Source organism: Paramisgurnus dabryanus, chromosome 20, assembly GCF_030506205.2.
Source record: "Paramisgurnus dabryanus chromosome 20, PD_genome_1.1, whole genome shotgun sequence".
NCBI classification, from domain to species: domain Eukaryota; kingdom Metazoa; phylum Chordata; class Actinopteri; order Cypriniformes; family Cobitidae; genus Paramisgurnus; species Paramisgurnus dabryanus.
Window position 1 is genome coordinate 19,202,806 of NC_133356.1, and position 6,594 is coordinate 19,209,399.

Genomic DNA, 6,594 nt, shown 5'->3' on the forward strand with positions numbered 1-6,594 from the left:
AAATATTTGCTTCTAACTGAAGTGAAATATCTATAAACTTCAGATTCTGAAATACTAACTGAAGTCACAGATAAGAAAATGCCACTTGACATTGTGGGCATAGCACAAGGTTTCTCAATTAGTTTTACCACGGCCAAATTTTGCCAATATAAGGCCAATAGGGCCTCCAACCACAATGTTTAATCTGCTATTCTGGATTTTCATGCAAACCAACCTTTCCTGCTCATCTACTCACCATTTAATAGTGGTTCAGTGGGTCACACAACTCACAGTTTGGATCATCCAGTTACAGATTGGATCTTTTTTTCGATCAGAAAAATAAAGGCTACTGTCGCTTTAAGAGCGATTCTGCACAGAATCACATATACCGTAGCCTTTTTCATAATTCTCTTCACTGCCCGTACAATCTATCTATATCACTTTGAAGCTTGCTGCGAGAGATTTAACTTTTACGTGAGGATAGTAACGACTGACAGGATGAAGTTGGAGGATTTTGCACAACAAATCCATGACAAATCATTATGGATTGTGCCCTGTACTGAAGTTAAAGTAAAACTTGAGCGCACACTTGCATGCAATTTAAATACCCGATGCCTGAATTTCATACACCACAAATACCCATCCAAATCTGTAAGGGGAATGCATAAGCATTTAAATATATTTGTCCTCCCTTTAAGTCAAGATAGCCCGACGGGCAGGGTGGGGATGCAATTTGATAGCCTGACTGCAAAGCACAATAGCCCCGGGACATCAGGCTAGCGATTTTGTGAGCCCTGAGTGATATTGCGTTTATACATCAGTACGACGGGATAGGTACGTAGATGAAACAGAAACTCTGAAGGAAGTTTTTAAAATCTCATTTGTGGGGAACTTTTTTCCTCAGATTCAAAGCCCAGTATAACAGTCACAAACAAGTCCTTAATGAATTTCACCGTAATTCATTGAGAAGCATAGCAAGCATCATCGGTCCATCGGTGCAACCCTAAAGAAAACTACAAAAATAATGACATTAAACTGTCTTCAGACCCCAAACACATCCCTGTTTGAGTCAAACTGTTGAAAACAAGAGCAATATCTGATCACACTACTCCAAGAAAACATTGCACAAATGGCTTACTTAAGGTTGTATATTACAAATCAATCAGATTATCAGGTTTTCCACTGCAAGTGAAGTAAACTCCTGAGACAGCCCTAATGGATATCACACATCTGACTGAGCAATTTCTCAAAAAGAGCAGCCTGACTCAGGCATTCCAGAGGGGTTTTCCTGATTATCAGGTTTATATTAAACCACTACCCCACATGTGAATCAACACCAGGAGGAGGTGGCTTCCATCAGGATAGGAGAGTGTGTGCTTAGCCTGCATGTCTTTTCAATTAGTCACAAATGTTATCCCCCGAGAAACATCGGGAAGAAAATAAACACATTTTTAATCTGCAGCTGTGCAGAGATAAATAAAGCGAAGAGTGACGTAATATTTGTGGCGTGATTTTTGAACCAGGTGAGATTTCCTGGCAATAGGGAGATCATCAGAAAACCTGTGGGAACTACCAAAATCAGGCAATATACACTCACCTAAAGGATTATTAGGAACACCATACTAATACTGTGTTTGACCCCCTTTCCCCTTCAGAATTGCCTTAATTCTACATGGCATTGATTCAAAAAGGTGCTGAAAGCATTCTTTAGAAATGTTGGCCAATATTGATAGGATAGCATCTTGCAGTTTAATGGAGATTTGTGGGATGCACATCCAGGGCAAGAAGCTCCCGTTCCATTTTAGTACAGTGAACTCATTGTCATGTTCAAGAAACCAATTTAAAATGATTTGAGCTTTGTGACATGGTGCATTATCCTGCTTGAATTAGCCATCAGAGGATGGGTACATGGTGGTCATAAAGAGATGGACATGGTCAGAAACAATGCTCAGGTAGGCCGTGGCATTTAAACGATGCCCAATTGGCACTAAGGGGCCTAAAGTGTGCCAAGAAAACATTCCCCACAGCATTACACCACCACCAGCAGCCTGTACAGTGGTCACAATGCATGATGGATCCATGTTCTCATTCTGTTTACGCCAAATTCTGACTCTCCATCTGAAGAAATCGAGACTCATCAGACCAGGCAAATTTTTTCCAGTCTTCAACGGTCCAATATTGGTGAGCTTGTGCAAATTGAGCTTTTTTCCTATTTATAGTGAAGATAAGTGGTATAAGGTGGGGTCTTCTGCTGTTGTAGCCCAACCGCCTCAAGGTGGTGCGTGTTGTGGCTTCACAAATGCTTTGCTGCATACCTCAGTTGTAGCAAGTGGTTATTTCAGTCAAAGTTGCTCATCTATCAGCTTGAATCAGTCGGCTCATTTTCCTCTGACCTCTAGCATCAACAAGGCATTTTCGCCCACAGGACTGCCGCATACTGGATGTTTTTCCCTTTTCACACCATTCTTTGTAAACCCTAGAAATGGTTGTGCGTGAAAATCCCAGTAACTGAGCAGTTTGTGAAATACTCAGACCGGCCCGTCTGGCAACAACAACCATGCCCACGCTCAAAATTGCTTAAATCACCTTTCTTTCCCATTCTGACATTCAGTTTGGAGTTCAGGAGATTGTCTTGACCAGGACCACATCCCTAAATGCATTGAAGCAACTGCCATGTGATTGGTTGATTAGATAATTGCATTAATGAGAAATTGAACAGGTGTTCCTAATAATCCTTTAGGTGAGTGTAGAGATATGCTAAGAGATAAAAGCCCACAAAAACATAAAGCCTAAACATGTAATAAGGCTAATAGCAAATCTGCATATTGTTTCTAAAGTAACGGTAACAAACAGATAAAAGAAAAATATCAACAATATCAATCCTAAACATCCTTAATATGCTACTCCATTATATCTTACATCTTAGTCTGGAGAAAAGAAACACAAATTCCCACTCTTAAATCATTCATTATTCATTCATAAAGCAGTAGATATAAAAGATCACTCTCTTCAATGCCGTAACCTGTGAAGATAACACAAAGCTAATTGAAGCCCTACAGGGTTGTAGATGAAGGATGCTTGTATCTCTGCTGGGCTGACAATCACCTCAGAACTCATCTGATATTGAACCAGCATGCTATTAATATTTCCAACTCTTGACCCCTGCTACACAGCGATCCCATTCCCAACAGCATCCCTTTTTATTAATAACAAGAGCTATTAGGTTCAGCATACTGATCTGCTATTAGAAAATGAAGAAGTGATAAGGGTGCTGACTGTCCATTCGTCTCTGCCTCTTGACTGGGTGAAGGCTCTTCTGTTTCAGTCAAATGCTTCGGGCTTGATCTCACGGCTTCAACTGCCTGACACAATCAAAGCTGCAATGAATGTCTATCAAACCGACTAAAATGACAACATATGACTGCAAATAAACAGCCTGATAGGAACTGGGCATGCATGAGCAAAAGACACAAACTCAGGCAGATCGAGTGATCCAACAGCCTCACAAAACAGCACCAGTCTGTATTGCCGATAAACTTCCTTTCACAGATTATTTCGGATTATTACTATCATCACTGGTGATAGTACTGCTATCATTTCTCTTGGCGTCCTCAAAACTATTGGTTTGGAGATGAATGCTACATCTGCTCTTACATTCCTCTAGGAGTGTTTTCATCATTGCACGATTGTGATAAACTTTTCTTCACAGTTTTGCACAGTTTTTATTCACAGTTCTGCACAGCACCTGACTCAGCTCCCTGAAGATTAACAGACTAAAAAAAAAAATGTTGTCCTTGCCTTAAGTGAAGAGTGACAACAGACTGTGGACTGCACTGCAGGCGCAGCCAATGCAGTTGTGCATTATAAAGGCAAATAAAATGTGATTTTACAGAAAGAGCCTACCATTTATTTAACAATGACATGCAATTTAATCTCCTGACACAAAAGCTTTCATTAGACTCATATCATCATCATGAAGTATAAATTATGAAGTGCGCAAGGCAGACAATTTGCAAATTCAGTTAAACGTTCCCTTCAAAAAGGTCATTTTGGGCACAAAAAGCAAGCATGTAATACTTTATGCTTGCAATTAAGATACAGAAAATTAATACTAGTTTTAGCAAAATAAAGAGCTTGATCATTTAAAGTCATTAATCTAATGGGTTTCTGGATTTTACAAGTCTTGTCCTACTTTCAGGGTATTTTTAACCAAACAAAGTCTTTGCATGAATGTCACCCTCAGTCCCAACACTCATTTAGAAAATTATCCCAGACATTTACAATGATCTCAGGACAGAAAGCAACTGTCTTCAACTCTCAATTCAGTACTAATTAGGTCATTATTTTATGGACTGAGTGGAGCGAGTTATGATGAAGCAATAGCACATATTTGCCCTGTTTTGAACTCTAAACTGCATGGAAAAGAGGAGGAGGAGATCGGACAAACAATATACAAAGTATTCAGTTACTGAAATGAGATTCATCAAACACTACAAAAACAATTTCATTGTCAGAGTCGTATATCCAGTGTTTAAAAAATATTGCACTAGGATGGGGAAAATCATTTTATGACCATTCATAAAAATGTCTTCAAATTCCTTGCAGGCAATAAAACAGCGGAGGATTGTGTGCAAAAAAATCTGGGCGTCTGATAACTCCTATATCATTAGTTTGCTAATTGCAAAGATACCATTTAATTTGGCAACTATTTTTAATTATTGCTAACTATGCATAAGTGTTACATACAATTAATTAATTATATTAAATATTAAGGAAAATAGTGTGTGTAATTATATTGTTTATTGAATATAAAAAGATGTGTTATACAACGTGCGTATTTATTTTACGCAAAGAAATCAGAACATGCCAAATGCAGCCATGCCTCGTCCATGTAGACAACGGAATGAAAACGTCCAAAAGTTCAAAGTAATAGCCGTCCCACGACATATGCTGTTAATATTCACCAGCATGCAAACAATGCCATTTAAACAAGACCGTTTGTAACACACCGCAATTTACAGTCTGACACGAGACATTCTATACTCACCTAAAAGACGAAAGAAACTCAATGTAGAAATCATTACTGCTCGTTTTAAAATAAATCTAGTGTCTATGGCGTTAGATAGCAAAACCCATTTAGTATCTCTTGCCTGAGCAGGCAGACACATTTAAAACCGCATGTAATAAAAGCAACAAGCATCCCACTTAAATATCCCGACTTCTCGGACTTACGCTCGCATACTTTCCTGTTACTACTTTGTGTAAAGTATACGAACGGTCTAATTTGTCTATCTGTTACGATTTTACTAATATCTAAATATCTGGATGAAAATAACAAACTATAGGAAACTTCCACAGATCTGCAAAACTCATCGCGGATGGGTGCTGAATGCATTTTTCTGCAAGCAAAAAATTTTCATTACTGTGAAGTATCGATGTTGTTTAAATATACGCATGTATTCTCAACCTAAAAGAGTTTTAAAATTAAAGCATGGTTAGAAGTCGTTCCCTCGGATTTTCTTTAGAACGAGGTTAGCGTGGCTAGCGGTAGCATTTTTTTCACTTCTGAAGACGCAAATGCGCGTTTATTTTGAAGAAACCACAAAACATGACTCACCGTTACATTTTTCTGTGATACAGCTATCCGAAAAGGAGCCTTAAACGTTAGGAAAGTTGAAAGAAACAAGCTTAAACTCAAAGTCTCGTTGACAGCATCACTGAGCCGCCATATTCACTCGCTATGATGCTCCTGTTGGCTTGAGACGCTCTACCTACCGAAAATTCTGGGAGAAACCAAGTCAGTCCCTGCAATGGGGGGAATTACAAACTTACTAACACTTCACGTGACATTATCTGATATTATTTTTAAAACGTGAACCTCTGGTAGGATGTTTTGTACTTGTTCATATGATGTTCAATCACACTTTAAACTAAATATTCCTGATATACAAGTTTAAGAGATAAATCTGTGCACAAGAACCCCCACGATGTGCAATATGTGAACATACTTCGGAGGAGGGAATCTTTTTTTTTTCAGGTAGGGGCCCAAACAAGGACCGACCTGGGATTATCGTGCATTGTACTAAAACATTTGTGTTGTAGACGCACATCTATAATGGACTTTGATGTAAGGTGGGTTGACGATGTAAAGCATTAATAGATTCTAGTGTAACCAATAATGGTTTATCAGCAAGACACAAATCATCAAAATGTTCCTCTTCACACTTAAAATGAGCGTGCGAGTGTTTAATTAAAGTTCGCTGTCTGTCTGATCTGCACTGAAGGAAAAGTAATAAAGCAGAGTAATGTAGATGTTTAACCTTCTAGCGCCCCCATGTGATGAAAACACTCAAAAGTCCAATGTTGGATATGTGAAGTTGTTTCGCTCATTTGGGACTATTTCTTTCTAACACTTGTAAAAAGTCTGTAAAAAAAACTGTAATAGCCTTTGACGTAAAAATGTACAAAAAGATATTTGGGACCTAAGTCTGTAAAAAAGCCTTTATCGTAAAAAAAATGAAATAAGATTACCTAAAACAATTTAACTTATATAATTGCATGTCTATATATATACACTACCATTTGGAAGTTTTGGGACACTTTAATATTTTCCTT

General features: G+C 38.3%; 1 protein-coding gene across 2 annotated transcripts in view; it reads right to left on the bottom strand.

Annotated features, from left to right (window-relative positions):
• ndst2a (N-deacetylase/N-sulfotransferase (heparan glucosaminyl) 2a) overlaps nucleotides 1–5,729 on the bottom strand; it is a 132,829-nt gene extending 127,100 nt beyond the window's left edge. For both annotated transcript variants that reach the window (XM_065296928.1, XM_073812837.1), the window contains exon 1: nucleotides 5,597–5,729. The gene's annotated coding sequence lies outside the window, so the exon portion shown is untranslated. The remainder of the gene's footprint in view (nucleotides 1–5,596) is intronic.
• Between the last annotated feature and the right edge of the window lie 865 nt (nucleotides 5,730–6,594).